Raw genomic sequence first — 24093 nt, forward strand, 5'->3', positions numbered from 1 at the left:
TCCAGGACACCAATTAGAAAATATAAAAACAAACGTCCATTTATTATAACCAACAGTGTAACAGTTTAAGCGCTTTCATCTCATTGTAGAGACTTCTTCAGAAACAATTAACTACATTTAATTGTACTTTATATAGCCCTTCAATCAATGTCATCATGCTTTTAATATAAACATTTAAACAAACATCAACCTAACAATTATATCCAACCAAAATGAATGTATTTGGTGCAAAATGCTTGTTGTATTTAGTATAAAAATAAACTTAAAAATATTTAGTTTAATAAATAAATGCTGGCACAAAAGTTTTGAATTTAAAAATTTGAATATATATATATCACTGTAAAAACTTGCAAAAATACATAGTTAATGCTATTTTTTTGTTCGTGAATATATGAATGAAAAAATGAATATAAATATAATTGTAAAAAGTCATTCATCTAAATATTTCTGAAAATTCTTAATACTAAATAAAAGTATATGTTTACTTGTGTATATGTATGTTGTATAGACATAAAGTTTTTAAATACTTCAAACATGGTTAGCCCTTTCTATAAGTAATGGTGTTAATGACACTGTTTCGTTTAATCCTGGGGGAAACATGGAAGCCAATCTGTACTGCCATTGGCTCTCCTTCTTTTTTAATACGTTTTTCCAATCCCCACCTCTGGCATCTATTTTAACAGTGTCCAAAATGCCAAAAACAAATTTCTTGAATTCAGGACAAGATGTACTGTGTTTGTAAAGAGAATTGGTGTTCTTATGATTCTTAATGTCATTTAGATGTTCATATATCCTATTTTTGAATAATCGTTCAGTCTTGCCTACATAGAAATGTTGACAAGTACAACATAGGGCAAGGTATACCACTCCCCTAGTATTACAGTTACCATCTTGCAAAAACACTTTGCTGTTCATAATGTTATGTAGCCTGATGATAGGTTCAACACAAATGTAAGAGCAATAATTACACATGCCACATCTTTTCGTACCCTGTTTGTTTTGAAGAATAAAAGGTCTTTTGTATTCCAAAAGTTGTTTCATATTAAAGCCCACTTTGTTGACAAATCTGGGTGTGTTTCCCAACTTTTTATGTATGCCATCATTTGTTCTAAAAATATTCCAATTTCTTTGTAAAATATTTTTAATAGCAGGGGTTCTTGTGTTGTGTGTTAAAACACAAGTAGTGTGAAAATCATGTGTATTCACCCTGTCAATGTTGTTACTTTCGAAGGTCCCTAATAGGGGGATGTATTTTTTACCCCATTGTTGCTGTACATTTTGTAAAGTAGAGTTGATCAAGTCAAAGGGGTACCCCCTTTCCAAAAACATTTCCCTTAACACAATGAATTCTGCTTCCAAATCTTCTATATGGGAAGTCATCCTGGCAATTCGAATAGCTTACCCTTTAATTATACTAACTTTTTGTGATGTAGGATGACAACTATCAAAATGTAGATAAGCATTGCAGAATGTTTTCTTTCTAAATATTTTCGATTTGAATTGCCTATTAGATGTATCTTTGTAGATGCAAGTGTCAAGGTAGTTGATTTTCATATTGTTGTATTGGAAAGTAAAAGAGAGAAAGGTGGTACTATTCTTGATGTAGTTTATGAAATTGATAATTTCCTCTTCACATCCCCCCCATAAAATAAAAATATCATCCAGGTATCGGAGATATAACTTAATATGGGGCCACAATTGACTATTAAATACAAACTGTGTTTCCCAACCCAGTAAGACCAAGTTTGAATATACTGGTGAACAGGTAGCACCCATAGGGACACCAGTAACTTGTTGGTAAAATTCCCCTTCAAAACATAAAAAATTATTTTCAAGAACTAAATTCATCAATTCACAAATTAATAGTATTTTATCGTTCTCGAGGTCCGAGTATTTGAAAAGTACTTCTTCAAACAGGACCATCCCTTCATCTTTGGGAATACATGTAAACAAGTCTCTTACGTCAATAGTTAAAAATAAAACGTCATCTTGAAATAAATCCTGTTTGATACTTTTTAAAAATTCCCAGGAATCTTTTAACAGATGGGAAGTCTTTTGAGCCACATGTTGTATATGAGAATCAATAAACACTGATAGTGAATTTGTTTTTGAACCTTTGGCTGCCACAATGGGTCTGAAAGGAGGCTTAGAAATATCCTTATGTATTTTTGGTATTCCAAAAAATACAGGGATTCTAGGAAATTTTGTAAATAGAAAATCATATTCGCCAGGACTAATTCTCCCTTCTGTTAGATATTCCTCCAAGTGACTATTAATTCTAGAATATGAAATATTGATTTGGTTTTTGGAAATGTGGCAATAAGTATTTTCATCCATCAAAAGTTTTTTCATAGCAACAGAATAATCCTCACTTTTAAAAATAGCAATTCCCCCACCTTTGTCTGGAACCATAATACGAATATTGTGATCTTTCCTAAGTTCACTTAGAAGATTAGATTCATTCTTAGTGAGGTTCCAATGTTCTAACCTCCGATTCTGTTTAAATTCATTGTATATATCTTCCATGACTAATTTTTCATAGGATTCCAGTAGGGGGTGTAAGGGTGGGTTATAGGTACTCTTCTTCTTTGTTTTGTCAGCCGTTTCTGTATGATTTATAGCATTGTCCTGTGTGGGTTCAAGAAGTATCTTTAAATTTAATTTTCTCACAAATAGTTTCAAAGCTTCTATACTTTCTACAAGGTCACCACTATGTGTAGGGATAAACTTAATACCCTTTGAAAAAAGGTTGAAATAATTGTCAGCAATGACTAAATCTGAATAATTATATATGGTAAACCCATCTCTCTTGTATACTGTTTTCTTTTGATGAAATAGAGCAAGTAGAATTATTTAATTCTAAAATGCATTCATGTGATGGGAAAACTGATTCTTTTTCTGGGGATAATATGTTCTGTTGTACTCCCCTTTCTTGTTGTAATACTGTGCCAGTCTCTCCGAGCGCCTGAGAGTAGGAAAATCCCTTTCATCCAAATTGTGTATATCCATTCCTTCCTCCACCCATTCATCCATTTGCCCAACATACTGGTCCCTAGAAGTGGGTGAGAATCTTTGTGGAAAACCAACGCTGTCATGTCTATGTTGTTGTTTATTCACAAACTTGTTTCTATTAGATGAAATATAGGGTGTTTTTTGGTTCTTATTAATATATACAGTATTATCCTGATAATTTTTCTGATCCCTCATAATTTTTCTTTTTTTCTTTTGAAAAATGTTGAAGCACCTATTCTCAACCCTGTCCAACATTTTGAAATACATAGTGCTATGATGAGAAAATACTAAATCATTTCTAATTATATTGTCCAAACTCTGTACATGCTTGAAAACATGTTCTTTTTGTACTTCAAAATAATGTACAGTTTTTCTTAAAAGACCCAAACCAATTTCATTAAAGTAATCACAAAAATCAGTCATGACATCTTCTGAATATTCTATGCCAAAAGGAAACTTGAAAATTCTTAGCCCTTGTGGCACAATCTTTAACTCTATACATTGTTTTAAATAAGCAATGTCAATTTCTAGACTTTTTAATTTGAACAGTCTCTTTTCCATACAGAAAATTAAATCTTTTAGGGAAGCATTGTCATGGTCCTTGTCTATATGTTGAACGTCTTGAACATTTGAATTAAGATTGTCACTAGCAGAAAAACAAAATTTTTTAGAAAATACTTTGTCAAATCTATTAGTGGCCTCTTGCTGAGAAACTGTCACTGAACGAGTACCCAATGTAACACCACCATCTTTGTTAACCAAGTTGTTGTTAGAAAGTCTGTCATGGTTAACAATGGGTAAAAATACAGTACCTGTTTTCGGTCGAACAACACCGTTCGTATGCGCATGAGAAGTATTTCCTGACTCAAAAAGAATAGGGGATGAACCCAAATCGCTACGATATCCATTGGGAAACACACCCAGATTTGTCAACAAAGTGGGCTTTAATATGAAACAACTTTTGGAATACAAAAGACCTTTTATTCTTCAAAACAAACAGGGTACGAAAAGATGTGGCATGTGTAATTATTGCTCTTACATTTGTGTTGAACCTATCATCAGGCTACATAACATTATGAACAGCAAAGTGTTTTTGCAAGATGGTAACTGTAATACTAGGGGAGTGGTATACCTTGCCCTATGTTGTACTTGTCAACATTTCTATGTAGGCAAGACTGAACGATTATTCAATAATAGGATATATGAACATCTAAATGACATTAAGAATCATAAGAACACCAATTCTCTTTACAAACACAGTACATCTTGTCCTGAATTCAAGAAATTTGTTTTTGGCATTTTGGACACTGTTAAAATAGATGCCAGAGGTGGGGATTGGAAAAACTTATTAAAAAAGAAGGAGAGCCAATGGCAGTACAGATTGGCTTCCATGTTTCCCCCAGGATTAAACGAAACAGTGTCATTAACACCATTACTTATAGAAAGGGCTAACCATGTTTGAAGTATTTAAAAACTTTATGTATATACAACATACATATACACAAGTAAACATATACTTTTATTTAGTATTAAGAATTTTCAGAAATATTTAGATGAATGACTTTTTACAATTATATTTATATTCATTTTTTCATTCATATATTCACGAACAAAAAAATAGCATTAACTATGTATTTTTGCAAGTTTTTACAGTGATATATGTATATTCAAATTTTTAAATTCAAAACTTTTGTGCCAGCATTTATTTATTAAACTAAATATTTTTAAGTTTATTTTTATACTAAATACAACAAGCATTTTGCACCAAATACATTCATTTTGGTTGGATATAATTGTTAGGTTGATGTTTGTTTAAATGTTTATATTAAAAGCATGATGTCATTGATTGAAGGACTATATAAAGTACAATTAAATGTAGTTAATTGTTTCTGAAGAAGTCTCTACAATTAGATGAAAGCGCTTAAACTGTTACACTGTTGGTTATAATAAATGGACGTTTGTTTTTATATTTTCTAATTGGTGTCCTGGATTCCTGGTTCATTGGACATATATTTAACAGTCTTGTTCGTTTGTTTTTTGTGAAATGTATTAAAAGACACCAATACATTTTTGTATAAGCTGTATGATGTAGTTAGGAATACCACAGAACAGTACTTTTTTGTTACTGTGGATATTACATCATTATTTACTGTGATCCCCAATGCTTGGGGCATTGAGAATATCAGGCATCTATTGTTCTCCAAGCAATGTTATTCTAGTGATAAAGTGATTTTGATATGCTCAATGTCAGAAATTATATTAGACAATAATGTGTTTTGCATTGGTAGTGACATGTACCTTCAGAAGATTGGCGTAGCTATGGGGACTCCTTGTGCCAATAGCTATGCCAATCTAGCCCTAGCTGAATGGGAGAGCACCTCTTTCCTGACCAGTCCAACTTTTCAACCATACCTGAAATGGTATACTCGATTTGTGGATGACGTTTTTCTCCTGTGGACAGGCATGCTAGATGAGCTAAATATCTTTATTGAGTTTCTGAATACCACAACATCGTTTCTTAAATTCATTAGTAAAGTGTCTTTAGAAGAAATAGACTTCTTGGATGTTAAACTTAAGAAAAGTGACATCTTAGGCATTCAGACTAGCATATATCGGAAACCGAGGAAATGCATTGCTGCATAGAAGCAGCATGCATCCTAAATTTGTCAGTAAAAATGTAGTAAGAGGACAAATTCTTAGAACTATGAGACTGCATAAGGATGACGTCCAACTCCAGTCAGCACTTGATGATTTGGGGAATGCATTTAAAGATAGAGGTTATTCACATAAGATGTTTTGTACACAGGTATCTGAATTAATGGCAGAGAGGTCCTCCAGAGGTAAACCTTTGTTTATGGATAGAACAGATCATAATATAGGGCATGACCATAGTGAACAAAATAAACTTAGATTTCCACTCACATATACTGGGGATATTGGAATATTCTGTGAGGTATTTAAACAGAACTGGAATATTTTAAAGACTATAGGTGAACTAGATGGATTACTGGATGATACACCTATGTTTGCTTTTAAGAATAAGAAAAATCTTAAGCGTCAACTATGTTACTTGGATAGACAGAATAGTTATAATAAGATGTCACAAAGGAAAGGTACTTATATATGCAGGAATTGCACAGCGTGTCAGTATGTGCACTCGTGCTTTAAATACACTCATATGGCTCCAAACTTTGAGATAGTGGCTACACATTACGCTGATTGCAAAACTAAGAATCTGATGTATTTTGCTTTTTGCACAGCATACGTAGGCAAGACGAATTGTATGCTTAAGGAGTGCATTCAAGAGCATTATGGGGATATTAACAGTTATAAAACTACCAGTGCTATATATAAGCACATAGAACAAGAAGGTAGTTCACATATTTTCAAATTTTTCATTTTGGATATTTTATCAGAAGGGAAGAGAGGTGGTGACATTAAGAATCACACCGAAGCTTTAGAACAAAAGTGGATTCTTAAATTAACTGCATATACACCACCTGGTGTTAATGAAATGGTTTATTTGAAGCCGTTTCTTAAAGCTAGCAGTTTAAAACACTAATGAGACAGAGAGAGATATATATGCATATATTTTATTTAGTTCTATATATATAGTATACACTCTACATCTTTATTAAGGCAGCTATCAGTTATTCAGTATGTTTTACATACTGTCACTCAGTATGCATAATATGCAGCTATTTAATATGCTTTATGTACACGTGTGTATATATATATATATATATATATATATATATATATATATATATATATATATATATATATATAATTTCTACTATGTCTTTTTACTATACACTGTTTTTAGGCACTGTGTTTTTTTAATGATTTAAATCAATTTACAAGGCGTTAATTGCTTTATGCATTTAAGCTGAGAAACTGTTTGTTTGGATGTAGTCTGATGAAGCGACCACAGAGATCCTGAAAGCGCTTACCTTGAGCTCTTCTAAGATTTTTTGCATTTTTCATCGAAGCATTATTGTGTTTATCCTGAACAGCCATGGTGGTTTGGCTCTGCTCTTCTGTTGCTGTATTTTTGCCTGCTCTGAGCCCTTCCTTTGCAGTTGTTGGTGTACTTTTTCTTTTTTTTTTTTTAGCATTCCTGTAGATGCTTTGGTGGTGGTGGCCACAACTAAAAAGGACCTGGCGGAAGAAGAAAGCCAGTCTGTTCATCCACCAAACAGAGTCCCATGCTCTGGACAGGATTGGGAAGGTACTTTTGCATCAGCAACCTTTTGCAATCAGGTCCCTGAACTATATGGCACACTTTACCAGGCTTCAAAGAGATTTAATTTCTGAGCTCTCTGAAACTTTGGCTGGTGCTGCATCTGATGAGGTCCATGACAAAGTGGCCTCTCAGCTAGCCACCATTGAATCAATATCTAACTCCTTCATGCGCCTGATATCTCACACATCAGAAGGAACAGCTAGTTCAGGCATTGTTCTGAGACGACATGCCTGGATGCGCTTGTGTAATTTTCTGGAACCTTTTAAGGCTTCCTTTCTCAACGCTCCCATCAAAGCCTCTTCATTGTTTGGACCCAAGGTTAAAAACACACTGGCCAGATGTGAACAGGACGGTAAGACCCTTTCTGCCATGGGTGTCCATTATTCTTCCCCTAAACAGGCTTTCTCCAGAAACCAGAAGAGAGGGAAGATATGGTACAAAAAGTCTCGGGGTCCTTTCCATGACACACAGGCCGAGTTCTTCCCTAGAGGCAGAGGGGGAAACTCACAGGTAAGACGCCCTTTTCGGGACAGAGTGGGTCTGCGTAACCAGGGTTCCATGGACTCTCTCCCTGGCCAATCCTACCAGCTCTCCCGAAGAGCAGCCCAACTGCTTTCCTCTGGAAGTGGTTGGGGGTAGTTTTTCTTTGTACCCTTCTGCCTCGCTAACCATCACTATCGATTCTTGTGTACAAAGGATAATAACCAGAGGTTATCATATTCCCTTCGGCCTTTGTCCCGCTCCCCCAACAAACTTACCTGACATTCCACCCAGTCAAAGGGAAGAAGCAGCATTAGAGATTTCAAAACTGCTAAGAAAAAGAATCATCCAAGTAGTCCCTCCAGACCAGATAGGATCCGGATTCTACTCGACTATTTTTTGTGCCAAAGAAAACCGGGGACTGAAAACCAATCTTGGATCTCAGTGTATTGAACAAGTTTGTACAAGTACAAAAATTCCGGATGGTCACAATACAGTCTATCCTTCTGCTTTTGGAAAAAGACGATTGGATGTGCTCGATAGATCTTCAAGATGCGTACTACCACATAAAAGTGGACAGACCATCAAGAAGATTCCTTCGCTTCTGTGCGGGAGCCAGTCACTACCAGAGTACTTCCCTTCGATCTCTCTACAGGCCCCAGAGTGTTCACAAAGTGCATGGCAGTCATCACAGCTCACTTGTGACTACAAGGATTCCAGGTGTTTCCATACCTAGACAACTGGCTCATCTCCACCCTCACCAGACATCTATTGGAAGAAGCCCTGGCATACTCTCTCCTCTCTGCAGAAAGGCTAGGCATAACCATAAATTGGCAAAAATCCAATCTCACCCCATCTCAGTCCACAGAATTCATAGGGGTCATCTTGAATACAAAGAATTGCAGAGCATCCATTCCAGGGCACAGAATTCTAAGGATAAAGCAACAACTGATTCCAATCCTTTCAAGGGAGAAATCCACAGCTCATACTTTTCTACAGTTGTTGGGTTCCATGGCAGCCTCCATCACCATTGTCCCCCTGGCCAGGTTTCATATGAGACTTCTACAATGGCTACTGCTCACCCAATGGTATCCCTTTCAGTACCCTCTTTCAGCCAAGATTCGGGTAACTCACGGGTGCAAACAGGGTTTAAATTGGTGGATGGCCCACAACCCGTCACAGTGGTCTCGCCCCTTCTACCCCCAACAGCCCAAGGCTACAGTGACCACGGACGCCTCCTATGGGGTGGGGTGGGGGGGCTATGTCAGGGACAGATGGTCCAAGGTACTTGGTCTGAAATGGAGGCTCATCTGCACATAACTGTTCTAGAGCTGAGGGCGGTGTTTCTGGCATTGCAAGCATTCCATCCTCTGCTGCCGTCTGGGACTATTGTGATACAATCAGACAACATGGCGGTGGTCTGGTACATCAACAAACAGGGTGGAACCAAATCTTATGCAATCTGTCGAGAGGCCATGAGGATATGGCATTGAGCGTTGGCTACCAACTGTTTTCTTCTAGCAATGCACATTCCCGGGAGTACCAACGTGATAGCAGACAGACTCAGCAGGTGTATACTACAACCTCATGACTGGTCCCTGAATCCCTTGATAGCGGCGGAGATTTTCAACCGCTGGGGTCTTCCTTGCTGCGACCTCTTTGCGTCCCTGACCAATTACAAATGCAGCAAATATTTTGCCCTGATTCCCCCTCCGGGACAGTCACCCAGGGACGCTCTAGTCCACGATTGGCCCTCGGGTCTACTTTATGCTTTTCCATCTCTCCCCCTCATTCCCCAGTTTCTGAAGAAAGCCCACCGGTTGAAGAGCAAAGTAATCCTCATAGCACCATATTGGCCTCGTCAGATTTGGTTCCCCTTCCTTTGGCCTCACCTGCTAGATCAACCGTAGATTCTCCATCCAACCCCGGGGTTGATCTCCCATCCGCAGAATCTGATTCACCCCAACTTGAACAGCCTGAAGCTCACAGCTTGGCTCCTCCAATTCCCTTGATTGCCAGGCAGAATGATCTTTCTTTGCCAGTATGTGACATTCTTATTGCATCATATAAGTCTTCCACCAGAATTACATATCTCAGCAAGTGGAAAAGATTTACCTTTTGGCTGAAAAAAACAGGTAGATCCGTTTTCAGCACCAGTATTGATAGTACTGGAGTATCTAGCCACCCTATTTCAATCCGGTCTATCTGCCTGTACCATTAGAGTTCATTTGGCTGCAATATCTAATTTCCATGATGATGTCCAAGACTCCTCTCTTATGTCACACAAATTATGCAAGACTTTCATAAAAGGCGTGAATCATCTAAAACCCCCTTATAGAGAACCTACTCAACCAAGGGACCTGTCACTGGTCCTACAAGCGTTGACAATGCCACCTTTCGAAGCAGCTTCTTCTTGCAACCTCAAATATTTGTCATGGAAGATCAACAATACAGATGGAACGTTATGGTAAGACATAACTTCTTTATCTGCTATTGTTAATCCTCGTTCATTCCTTACATGTGGGACAGAGGCCCCAGCTACCTTTATTCCTGGGAGGCTCTCATGGTAAGACATTCCTGAGCACCACAGAACCAAAAGATGCTCTTCCCCTGGTCGCCATTAGTTCTGCCAGACATAGCTCTGAGCTTCAAGCCTTATGCATCGAGAGTCCATATTTGATTTTTCATAGAGATAGAGTGTCATTGAGAACTAATCCTTCCTTTCTGCCAAAAGTGATCTCTGAAATGTCCATTAATCAAACCATTGAATTGCCAGTTTTCTTCCCCAATCATTCAAAGTAGAGTATTGCCTATATAACCTAGATATTCACAGGCAAGTTCGCTTCTACTTGAACAGGATTAAGGCCTCTCGTAAAGCAGACCAGTTATTTTTTGCCTATTCTAGACCTAAATTAGGATGTGCTGTTGCTAAGGTCACATTGGCTAAATGGTTGAAAGACTGTGTGACCTTCATTTATAGACAGCGTAATATTCTATTACCTACTACCATAAAGGCTCATTCTACAAGGTCGGTGGCAACTTCTGCTGCCTTCCATGCCAGAGCTTCTTTACATGACATTTGTGCGGCTGCAACTTGGGCTACCCCTCATACCTTCATCAATGATTGCAAATTGGATTTGGCCTCCAGGGGAAGAGCATCTTTTGGATGTTCATCGTGTTTCACTGCTGCAGTCATGACTGTAGGGTTCTCCCCTGCCGGCAGGCAGCCCTCGGTCGGCCAGAATCCCAAAGTCTGATGTCAGAGCGCCAGGAGTACAAAGCTGACAGCCAACGCGATCTTCTCCAGTTTTTCTTGCCGTGCGGTGATAGCAGTTCGCAAGTGCCGGTCGGCTGACTCCTGACGAATTTTACTGATATACTTCAATCCGAAGATTTTTCTTCTCCACTCAAAGCTAAGTACCCCGTTGGGGAAACTTTTTTCTTGCTCCACTCCGATGCCAGAAAAAGTTAATAATTGTATTTCATGTGGGAAGCAAATACCTCATAAGGATTTTCATTCTTACTGTATTCCTTGCTTGGGCCCAGACAACGACGTAGCTAGTTGTCGGTTTTGTGCTAGATTCAATCAACGTACAATTAAGCGAAGGTACGATTTTGCCTTTCATTACTTCGGTAGGCGCTTTAATTACAAAATGTCGTTGGATACGGTTCCGACTACCGGAGTTCACAAACGTCGCAAGGATAAAGACAGGCCTCCGAGGTCCAAATCTGATGATAGCGCACAACCGGAGCCAGCTTCAGGTTCGTCCGTCGTCAGTGAGGCGCTTTTGCAGCCCCTGTCATCGGCCATTTCAGAACCGACTGCTGAAACGGACTCTCATGAGGAGCCAACCAGGCCTTTAAATATTCCTGTTGCAGGACCTTCGGATGGGTCCGGAGCCGCTGTGCAGGTACCGGCTTCCGAAGGGGTTTTCAGGCCTACTCAGCTACTAATAAAGGCAAAGCCAAAGACAAAGGCAAAGACTCCTACAAAATCAAAGACTTCTACACAGGCCTCTTCTGAACCAGCTCCCAAGTCACAGAAACAGTTACTCAAGATGGCGGAGGATTTACTTACTATGATTAGGGGTTCTCATCCCCCTCCAGACAAAAGGCCTAGGCAGGATATCTCTTATGATTCCTCTGATCAGGCTTCTGTTTCCTCTGTTTCTTATTCCGAATATTCTTTCCCTCCTTTTGAGGATTCTGATGCTGAAGAATCCATTCCTTCAGCTTCTCCCCCTGAGGATTTTTCTTTTGGGGAAACTTTGCATGAAATGAGGGAACATTTCCACTGGGAAGGACAGGAGTATTCGGAATCTAAGAAAAGACTGAGGGAATTTCTTCTTCTTCCCCAACATAGACCCCTGGCTATTCCTCCTGTTTTAGATATTGTGGATGATGCCTTTTCGGAGGCTAACTTAACCCCTGACTCTTTTCCTCCTGCTCCTGTTAAGCCTGATAGATATTACAGGGTTCCTGATTCCCATCAGTTTTTATACAAGAACCCTTCTGCTGACCCTGAAACCATTTCTCAGGGTCCTAAGGGAGCTAAGGCCGCTTCTGCCAAAAATCCTATTCCTACTGAAAAGGATTCTCGATCCTTAGAAAGATGGGGCAAAAAGGTGTACACTTCTGCTACTTTGTCCATTAGGGCTTTAAACTGTCAGTTTCATATGTTTAAATACCAGCAATTTCTACTGTCTGTCTTAAAACAAAAGCTTACTTCCATTTCTGCCTGTGCAGATGATAAAGAATTACATGACTTATTGCATGCCTCTGAACAGGTTGGGAAGCATGGTTTGCACTGTGGATTTGATGCCTTGGAGGCTTCTTGTAGGGCTGCGGCCTCTGGCACAGTCATTAGAAGGCATGCATGGCTAAAGGAACAAAATTTACCTGAACAAGTAAAGGCTAAATTATTGGATGCTCCTGTTCAGCATAATGTTTTGTTTGGATCAAAAGCTGAAGAGGTGATTAAAAAGATGGAGGATAAGGCAAAATCCATGCAAACAGTTAAAGATTTCTTACAAGTACAGCCTCCTAGATTTAGCAGGAATTGGCCTTCTAAGAATTGGTCCTTTCCCTCTTCAGACATTCCTCAGAGGGGTAGATATAGACGTTCCAGAGGGAGGCCTCAAACACAAGCTGCTTATAGACCAAGACAGTGGGCTGCTTCCACTCCTAGGGGAGGAGAGGACAGGTCACAATCTGAAAGAAAACAAACTCAATGACTCCCTCTGTTGGGCTACAGGAACTTCTTGCCTGGAAGCCCCTCTCGGAGGAAAACTCTCTCTTTTTTATCAAAATTGGACTCAAATAACCCAAGACAAATGGGTTTTGGATGTGGTTTTAAGAGGTTACAAATTCCATTTTCACACCTTGCCAAGGCCAAGCGGATGGCCAGACCTTCCAAAACATCAATGGACGGAGGCCTTAAACCAGGTGGAAGCTGTTTTGGCTATGAATGCCATAGAACTGGTTCCTCTTTCAGAGATGGGAAAAGTTTTTTTTATTCCAGGCTCTTTCTAGTCCCAAGGAAGCAAAACTCATGGAGACCAATTCTGGATCTGTCGGTCTTGAACACCTTTCTAGAAATTCCAAAACTCAAGATGCTTACTCTACAGCAGCTACTTCCAGTGCTGTCCAAAAATGCATGGATGGTAACTTTGGATTTAAAGGAGGCATATTTACACATTCCCATCAGGCAGGATCGCAGAAAATACCTCAGGTTCAAAGCCGGATCGAGGCACTTTCAATTCTCTGCGCTGCCCTTTGGATTATCTACTGCGCCCAGGGTCTTCACCAAATGCCTGGCTCCAGTAGTAGCTTACTGCAGACTCAAGGGAATTCAAATTTACCCTTATCTGGACGATTGTCTAATTCAGGCAGACAGCAAGGATGTCTTACTCCAGCATCTAGAATTTGTACAGAACCTCCTCAAGTTTCTGGGATTCTCTGTAAACATAAAAAAGTCAAATTTGACACCATCACAACAGATAACTTTTCTGGGTGCACTTCTAAACACCACAACCCAAATGGCATTTCTGACATCCGAAAAACAGTTAAGCTGGCTTCAACTTTCAAAACCTTGGCAACTTTAACTCATCTATCTGCAAGGAAATTCCTGCAGGCTTTGGGTTACATGGCCTCCTGCATCCTTCTCTTACCATATGCAAGACCACACATGAGGAAAATACAGTGGTACCTAAAAAGTGTATGGTCTCAGCATTGCCACAGTTTAGACATACTGATCTCCGTCCTTCCCTGCCTTCAAAAGGAATTTCTTTGGTGGTCCAGGGCATGTGCTCTAAACAAAGGGAAGCCCTTCCGTCTGCCTCCTGCCTCTCAGATTCTAACCACGGACGCCTCGGATTATGCTTGGGGAGCCCATTTTCAGGGCAATTGTTTGCAGGGCCTTTGGACAAAGGATCAGAAGCACCTGCATATCAATTTAAAGGAAATGTTAGCCGTTCAGAAGGCTCTATTGGCCTTCAGGAATCTTTTACAACCAGGACAACTGTTAATACGGACAGACAACACCACAGTTATGTGGTACATAAACAAGCAAGGGGGATCTCATTCCTACCCCCTTTGCAGACTAGCCATGGATCTATGGAACACAGCTCTAGCTTGCAATCTGGATCTTCAAGCTCAGTTTCTACCAAGAAAACAAAACTTCCTGGCAGACAGTCTGAGCAGAAATCTTTCGGATCCATACGAGTGGATGCTGGACACCAAAATATTCAGGATGATAACAGCAGTCTGGGGATGTCCTCACATAGACCTCTTTGCATCCCATCTCAGTCATCAACTACAGGCTTTTTGCACCAGTACTTTCCACAGAGAGGCTTGGAAAGTGGACGCCCTGTCATTCAGTTGGAGGAACCTCTCAGGATATGCCTTTCCGCCTCTTCCTCTTCTTCCACAGGTTTTATTGAAGATAAAACAGGACAAGCCCAAGATGATAATCTTGCTGGCTCCAAATTGGTCTCGGCAGTTTTGGTATCCAACTTTAAAAAACCTATGCCTGGACCCCCCTTGGGTTTTACCTCAGTCTCCGAACCTTCTGTCCCAACATCAGGGTCAGGTCCTACACTCTCATGTCAGAACTCTCAACCTGGCGGCCTGGTTAATCCAGGGCCTTTGATTTCTTCTTTACTGCCCAAGCAGGTTATGGATGTCATTTTAGAAGCCAGACGTCCTAGTACTAGAAAATCTTATGCAGGCAAATGGAAAAGATTTTGTTCCTGGATGCAGGCTCAGGATTCTGATCCTCTTCTTCCAAACATTACTTTAATTTTACTTTACTTGACAGATCTCTTACGTAAGGGTCTCTCTTTTTCTTCCATTAAGATACATGCCTCTGCTATTTCTGCTCATTATAATACAGACCCTCCCATCTTTCCCCACTAGCTCATGCGACAGTTTCTCAGAGGAGCTAAGAACTTAAGACCTCCTAGATCTCCTCCTATTCCTGCTTGGGATCTCAACTATGTTTTGGAAAAACTAACCTTGCCTCCTTTTGAGCCTGCTGCCTCTTCTGACATCAAGTTTTTATCTTGGAAGACAGCCATCCTGTTAGCCCTAACCTCTGCCAGGAGAGTTTCAGTTATAAACCCTTATGGCTGTGGAACCTTATATTATTTTTCATCAAAACAGGGTATCTTTGAGGACTAATCCTACATTCATGCCTAAGGTGGTTTCCAAAGTGGCTTTAAATCAAACTATACACTTGCCAACCTTTTTCCCTACTCCTCAAAATAAAGGGGAAAGGATCTTACATTCCTTGGATCTACACAGACAGCTACGTTTTTACCTGAACAGAACCAAGAACATGAGAAAATCAGAACAATTGTTTGTTTCTTATGCTTCAAGTTCCCAAGGTAAAGCCATTTCAAAACAGACCATTTCTAAATGGATTGCTCATGGAATCAGATTTTGTTATTCTCACCATGGAAAGCAAATCCCAGGAAGTATTCGGACTCATTCCACCAGAGCTGCTGCCACTTCTGCGGCCTTCCTCAGGGGAGTTCCTACCAAGGACATTTTGGAAGCTGCAACTTGGAGTTCGGTGCATACTTTTTCAAAGCACTACAATCTACCTCTCTACTCTAAGTCTAGGGCTGGCTTTGCCTCTGCAGTCTTGCAGGGCCTTTTAGCCGCCCCTTCTTCATTATGACCACTTCCCTTTCTTTCAGCTTTGGGATTTTACCCTACAGTCATGACTGCAACAGTGAAACATGATGAACATAGTACAGTTGCGTACACCTACCATAAATGTAGATGTTCGAGTGTCTTCACTGTTGCAGTCTGGGTTTCCCTCCCTCCCGTCCCCTCTTATTTTTTCCTTTGTGCATTTCCTTTTTTCACCATTCTTCTGAGGTGTATTTGCAATGGTTATGGGACCTTTTTCATTTTGGGACTCCTGACATCTGGGGCAAGAAAAACTGGAGAAGATGGCGTCGGCTGTCAACTTTGTACTCCTGGCGCTCTGACGTCAGGGAGCATGGTTGAACAGCCGACGCCGGATCCAGACTTTGGGATTCTGGCCGACCGAGGGCTGCCTGCCGGCAGGGGAGAACCCTACAGTCATGACTGCAACAGTGAAGACACTCGAACATCTACATTTATGGTAGGTGTACACAACTATACTTTCTGTGGTGCTTAGGAATGTCCTTCCATGAGAGCCTCCCAGGAATAAAGGTAGCTGGGGACTCTGTCCCACACATAAGGAATGAACGAGGATTAACAATATCAGATAAAGAAGTTATGTCTTACAATAACGTTCCATCTGTATTGTTGATCCTCGTTCAGTCATTACGACCCTCCCTCCCTCCTTCCCCCTCCTGTGGCTTCTAGCGGATCTCACCATCCGGTTCTATTAGGTCATTTGACCAGAGGTAGCCTCTACCCTCTTTTGACTTGCAAACTCAATCGGAGGTAACAGGGAGAGGGGAATTCTGGGTAAGAGTTTTTAGCTTGAGAGTTTGTAGCTGACGCGAGCTTGGAAGATGGCCGGCTCGGTTCCGAGGTCGGAACCGATACCCACACGTAATGACTGAACGAGGATCAACAATACAGATGGAACGTTATGGTAAGACATAACTTCTTTTTTTATTGGCCATTTCTGGCTAATTTCTATCCCTTTAATCTTTCTGATATAAAAAACGCATTTGCACGGTTTTGCACATAGCGCAGCGGCGATTATTTAAGGTTAAACTGTGCCTGGCTCCACAGAGTCTGCTCTTCAGTTTTTCCCTTGGTATTAGCCAGTCCGTCCATTTTAGCACTGAAGTCAGAGTTTTCTGAGTAGCACTTAGCGAAATTAGAGACAGAAGCACTCATAAACTGTAGTACTCGTTCCTCAACTGTTGTTTGTAGGGAACAGTCAAATTACTCTCCTTTACCAGGTAAATAAGAATAAGTTCCTTATCCCATTCAGGTATGTCCAAGAGTCGGCTCCCAGTGTGTTCTCCTGTGCACCTGATGAATTCGGGCATCCTGAGGCAATGTCACAATTGCCTTATGTTCACACACAACCCTCTCCTCCTACCACACGACACCAAAATCTGTGAGAGATGCATTTACATAGCTAGACTTGAGGCAAAGCTCTCTCCAGTCACAAGTGGAATTGACAGTCAAGAGGAGAAGGTACCAACCTGCATCACACCACTTACTACACATAGACCCACCACACATGCAACTGCAAACCCCACACATAGATACATAAAGAAATATTTGGAGGCTCTAAATAAAAATCTGTGGAAACAACAGAGACCTCCAAAGCAGACATGCAAGCAGCCTACACCCACCAACACACTGCAATCATCACATAACCTCCAAAACCAGTGTGCCGCACAACTACAGCCCTTAAGTCAAAACACCTTACCAAACACACTTGTCATAGGTGACTCTACAGTCAGGCACACCAATGTCCCCCGCACCAGGCTGGACAAAGAGAAGGTCACTGTCAGTTGCTTGTAGGACGCCAGAATCCGCCACATTACCCACGCACTCAGGTCACTCCAAAACAAGTACAAATATGACTCTGTCATTGTCCATGTTGGTGTGAATGACCTGAGATGTACCTCCCTGGACTACATGAAAAGAGACATAGAGGAGCTCTCTGATTATGTAATCAAGGCAGGTATTACCCTAGCCCTGAGCAGCATCTTAACCTCATCAAGAATGATACCTCAGTACAAAAAAAAAAAATGATAAATTTCAACAATTGGCTAAGTTTTTGGTGTCATTCAAAAGGGATCCAGCACCTGTCTGCCTGGGATTACATGCTTGACAAGCCTCGGTGCTTCGCCAGAGATGGCATGCACCTATCACCCTGGGATTCAGGATACTGGCAAAGGCTCTTGCCACTACAATAGTGCCTTTTTTAGGCAAGGCTCAAAAAACAAATCCACCACTGTAACAAGTACTAGTGACAAGAAACTGAGGGTCATGCTGCTGAATGCTAGGAGTTTAAACCTCAAAATGCACTCTCTCGAGGCACTCCTCAATATGGAGAACATCGATATTTGTGCAGTAACGGAGACCAGGTTCGAGACAGCACCCCAGTGATTCTAGGCTTCAACTCATACCACACATTTCGGCCACAAAACCTGGACCGAAATACAAAGGGTGGAGGTGTAGCCATATTCATCAAGGATAACCACACCTCCAGACTGGTTGCAAAGTATGATGGCTCGGAAATCATCCAAGTGCAACTGACAAATGACACAACTGCAATCCGGATTGTAGTTTGCTACAGATCACCTTCCCAGCCCTATGACACTCATTCCTCTTTCTCGAGGTACAGGAAAACATGAGAGTCCAACCGAACACCCTTATACTGGGTGATTTCAAATACCCAAACATCAACTGGGAAAACTACGGAAGTACTAATACCTTTGCTCCGCGCTTTCTGGAGTACACTAACTCCAATGCTCTGGACCAGCTTATTAACACCCCCAGAGGTAGAAATATACTGGACCTGGTCATCACCAACATGAAGGAGAAATGTTCCACACCTGTGGTAAATTCCTCATTGGTCAGATCAGATCATAAACTCCTTCACCCTAGATATCTACACACCACCCTCACCCCCCCACCCCAAAAGAAACCATGGTGAAAACCTTCTCCAAGACTAACTTTATTCTACTCAAGACAGAGGTGGCAAACTTAGTTACTCCCCAGCAGAAAGGCAGTATAATTGAATCTGCTATATCCTACACAAAAGCACTCTACAAGCACCTACATGAGTGCATGGACTGTGCTATCCCAAACAAGACCAAGATCCACTCCTTCAAAAAGAGGAAACCAGTCTGGTGGACCCCGGCCATAAATAAGGTCTATAATAGAAGGAAGAAATTATTGCAAAAAAGAGTAAAAACCCAAGAATGGAGGGGGCTCCCTGACCAACCTTAGCAGAAAGCTAAGAACCCTCATAAAAACCTCTAAGGTGAGCTTTGAAAGAAAAATCACAACAGACACCAAAGACAATCACAAAGCATTTTTTAGCTGCGTCAGAAACCTAAATATCTCCCAGATCTGCTCTGAGCTACAGCATAATGGTTCATAATTCACGGAACCAACTGACTTCAATATATTGGCAGATAGGTTCAGTGCAAACTTTACCCACCCTCACCCTCCAAAGGGCCCATTTCCATACCAGAAGATTGTACTGCCGCTAAAATCACAGACACCCAGGTGAAAACAACACTCTCCAAGGCTAGAAACACAGCATCCATGGGACCAGACAGCATCCCAGGCTGTGTACTACATGAACTCCAAAACAAATAAATCCCTCACCTTAATACCATGTTTAACCACAGCCTCACATCAGGTTATGTGCCCACAGAGTGGCGCACGGCAGCAGATATACCACTCCATAAAGGAGGTGCCACCACTGACCGCAGGAATTACCGCCCCATCAGCAGTCTTGTCTGCAAGGCCATGGAGCGCATCATTATGGAACTCATAAACAACGACACTGGGAACCTACAAACCCTTGACTCCACCCAGTTTGGGTTCGTAAAGAGAAGGTCTTGTCTACTAAATCTGGTTGACTTTTTCAAAATGGTCACCAAAGCAATAGATGAGGGAAAGGTGGTTCACACAGCATACCTTGATCTTGCAAAGGCCTTCAATACCATTCCCCACTCTGGGATTATAGTCACCAACTTAAATATAAACCCCTACGTTGCAAGATGGGTTGCTAACTGGCTCACTGATAGAACCCATTCAGTGAGAACAGGAAACGCTAGATCCGACTCCAAACCTTTGACTAGTGGTGTACCACAGGGCTCAGTCCTTAGTCCCCTCCTGTTGGTATCTACTTCTCGGAAGTACAAGCAAACACGAAGGGACTATGGCTAACAAAGTTCGTAGACAACTGCAAACTGGGTGCCGTAATTGAGACCCCTACTGACATAGACATCCTTCAAAAGGGTCTTACTGATATAGATACGTGGTGCCAAAACAACAGCCTCAAGCTAAATGCCAAAAAGTGCATTGTCATCCCCTTTGGGGCAAACCAAGTACCTATGAATTACAAAATAGGTGGTAGTCCACTTACCACAGAGAGTGTGATAAGAGACCTAGGAACTCAGGTGGATAGTAACCTCTCCTTTGACAAGCATATTGCTAAGGTGGTTAGAAACTCCTTCTACATGGCCACCTTATCACAAAGGGGTTTGCATCTAGGAATAGGGAAGTTATTGTGCCCCTCTACTCATCACTCATTAGACCCATTATTGAATATAATGCCCCGTTCGGGATGTACCTAACAAGACATCTGCAACAACTGGTGAGACCTCAAAAGTACCTCACAAAGAGGATAACGGGCCTCAAACAGATGCCCTATGCCTTGAGGCTAAAAAAAACCTCAAGACTGTACTCTTGTCGTGTACCGGCTACTCAGAGGTGATCTCTGCCTGACATACAAGGCTATGTCAAACCTCGAATTGCTAGAAATGCTCCACCTAAGGAAAACCCAATCCACCAGAGCTACACGCTCAAGGGACATAAACCTGACATCAGCAATAAACAGGACTTGTTGGAGATACGGATTCATGTCCCAGAGTCTCCACTTGCTCTGGAATAAGGTCCCCATATATGTGAGGCAGAGCTCTTAGTTAGCGATTTTCAAGAGGAATCTTGATGAGTGGATGGAAAACAGGAAATTCACCCTTGGAATCACTTTGGTGGCTCTGCTAGACAGAGGTGCAGATAATTAAACCACTTGGGAGGGAAGCGTAAGCAGAAAGTTTGTGGCTAGGCTTAATTATGCCTTAGGGCCAATAGCCTAGTACTTACCTATGAAAATAGGAACCTAATAAAATTTGTACTGATGTTCACAAACATTAAATTTACAAGCCTGGTACTGAGACTTTACAGATAGAAGAGTGATGTATAAGATAGATGGAAGTAATTTAAGAAATTAAGTATGGTGTTAGTGGAGATAAGGAAGTCTCAGAGTTAATAGAGAAGTAGTCATGGAATAGTAATATGGTTGTGCTAATTAGAAATAGGTGTAGTAGTTTAAGTACTACAGTAAAGAGTAGTATTAGGAGTGGCTCAACAGGTTAAGTGATTTATTGCTTTAAAGGAAAGTGTAAGAAAGGTGATAAAGGGTGTTAGAGAGCTATATCCCAGATGAGGAACATGAACCAAGACAGGAGGCAGAGAGAATGTCTTGTAGTAATGGTTTGAAATGATGGAGGTGTGTGATAGACCTGATTGATATAGAAATTTTATTCCAAGTTCTAGCTACACTATTGGAATAAAGATCAACTCCAGCAGCCCTTTGTGGTTTGTAGATGGTAAGCAGTTTATTATTTGATAGAAGGGGACAATTTGGAAGATAGTATTGGAGTAGGGGTCTAATTGCTGGGTAGGCAGGTGGAGTATGGATAATTCTGTGGGTTAAGGTGAGATGAATGTAAGAGGGGTGGTAAGGAACCTCGAGTCAGTTAAGTGTTTTTAGTGCTAAGCAGTGGTGGGTCTGGTAAGGTTTGTTGCAAGCGAATCTGGCAACTTTGTTGATAGCACTGTTCAAGTTTAGAACTAAGTGAGGCTTGTAGGTTGGTCATGATAGGTGCTCCATATAAGAAAAATGTTGAGGTAAAGTGGTTTCTGTAGAGAAGCAAAGTACGATTCCTTGATAGATCTGTTAATTTCAAGAGACAGGATAGGCTATGGAACTGGCAACTAACTTGAGGTAGTCTGATGAGATATTATCTACTGAAGGAGAAAGAGGGCTTCAGTTTAAGTAAGAGATGTGATGTCAAATTGAGATGGATTTTAGGGTGAAACAAGGGAGTGTTTGCTGTCTGAGGAGAGGGCATGTCAGGATTGTTGGGAGGAAAATCTTTAATAAGGGCTTTATTGCCTTATATAAAATGTCTTAAATTGAGCAGCTATTTCGGGAGAGAGTTATTTAGAGCAGGATTAGGACTAGTGTATGTTTCACGGTGGAGTTTATTATTAATAGAAGACCAGAATGTTTTAAGGTTGGAAGTCTGATTTAGTAAGGAGTTACTGAAGTTGGTTTCTTGTCTGTGATGGTCTTTTAGCATGGTTATGTAGTTCTTTAAAGTGTTATAGGTTTTGGGGAGATTAACCATTTTTTACAAGCCCTTTCTCCTTTGTAGATTAAGTGCCTACTTTGAGTGGATAACCAAGGAGTATGGTTATTCTTTATTGTTTTTGTTCTAGTTGAAGCCAGATCATTGAGGGTTTTCAGGAAAAGTGAGTTAATGTTATGAACAGCTTCGATGAGTGGAATATTTTTCAGGATAGACCAGTTAAAAGTGCATAGAATTCTCATAAATGTATCAGGGTTAAAATTAAAACTTCCTGTAACCTCACTGAGTAAGTTTTGTTTGACATGATGGGCACAGAGTCTGTTCACATATACAGGGAGGTGATCACTGAGAGAAACGGAGAGGGTGCCACTGGAGGCATACTTAGAATCGGACACATGTATCCAGTCAAGAACTGCGACACTGTTTTTTGGGATAGTTAAAACTTGTGGGGGAGCAGATGAGTTGTCAATCCAAATAGGTTTAGGCGAGTTGATTGATATTTTGTAGAAATAATCTGGCAATCGAAATTGACATCATCTAGCATTATCTTTCCATTACAAGTATGTGAGAACCAGTTTTGGATGTTTTCAAGGGTTGTAGCATTATTACCTGGGGGAATATAGAGTACTATAGCACATAGTTGCTTATGGTTATTTAGTTGCTGCAGAGTCTTAAAAACTGTGAGCTGTAGACCCTGTGGTAAAGTGTTTGATTCCCTCAGCCCTCATTTACCTACTCTGTAACCTTGAGCAAGTCACCTAACCAGACAGTATTTGGCCCCAATGAGAAATTTAGGTTTCTCAATGATCCCCTGGACTGGAAGCCTAGTAACTACCTATGAACTACTGCATCTGAAAGTTCCTCGTGATTTATTTAACATTTGTTGACCGGGAATGTCTGACTAGGACAGAGCCTATTTTGTGAAAGCCTGGGGGAGAAACACTCCAAATCTTTTAGTTGCGATGTTGTAATCACTTAATACAGTTATTTATTTATTTTATTTAATTGACATTTGTTTACCAGGAAAGTTTGACTAGGTGGATGCCCATTTTCAGCAGAGGCCTAGAGAGAAAAGCTCCACAGACAATTAACATATTACATTAGCAATAATGAATGTTTTCACATACAAGAAAGAGTATACAGTAATTAATAGCACATCATTTTTACATATATTAGACAAAACATACTTGCACATTAATTACAGAATTGGGTATTACTAACGAGACTATGTACATGAGACGGTTGGTCTTTAAAATTATATGATTCAGACTGGTATGATTCTGCTTGATAGTTAAATATTTTTTAATATTTTGTGTGTGTATTAAAAAAAATATATAAACTGCGGTGGTGGTGCGGGGGTAGCATTGTCGCCTCACAGTAAGACATTGTCCTGTTCTATTCTCAGCTAGAGTGTCTTCTGTGTGGAGACATGCGTGAATGGGCATACCTTCATTGAAGGTTGTGCGTCAGGGCCAGCAACTCGGCACGTAAAAATGTACTGCCAGTCATTAGCGGACCAGAGTTCCGTTGTGGCGACCCCCTAACCGGGAAAAGCCGAAAGACACAACATTTAAAAAATATATATAAATCTAAATATGTATATTTATATATATATATATATATATATATATATATAAAATATGTATATATTAGTATATAATATATAATTGTATATATATATATATATATATATATATATATATATATATATTCTGCCATCATAGAACATGTCATTTCCTCATGCTTTTCTGAACCAAATGCCATCGATAA

General features: G+C 40.4%; 1 protein-coding gene across 1 annotated transcript in view; it reads left to right on the plus strand.

Annotated features, from left to right (window-relative positions):
* Positions 1 to 24093, plus strand: part of SORL1 (sortilin related receptor 1) — a 5131225-nt gene that overhangs the window by 2500251 nt on the left and 2606881 nt on the right. The gene's annotated exons all lie outside the window — the stretch shown is intronic.

This window comes from Protopterus annectens, chromosome 8.part0 (genome assembly GCF_019279795.1).
Source record: "Protopterus annectens isolate FY-2018-M chromosome 8.part0, PAN1.0, whole genome shotgun sequence".
Classification (NCBI taxonomy): Eukaryota; Metazoa; Chordata; order Ceratodontiformes; family Protopteridae; genus Protopterus; species Protopterus annectens.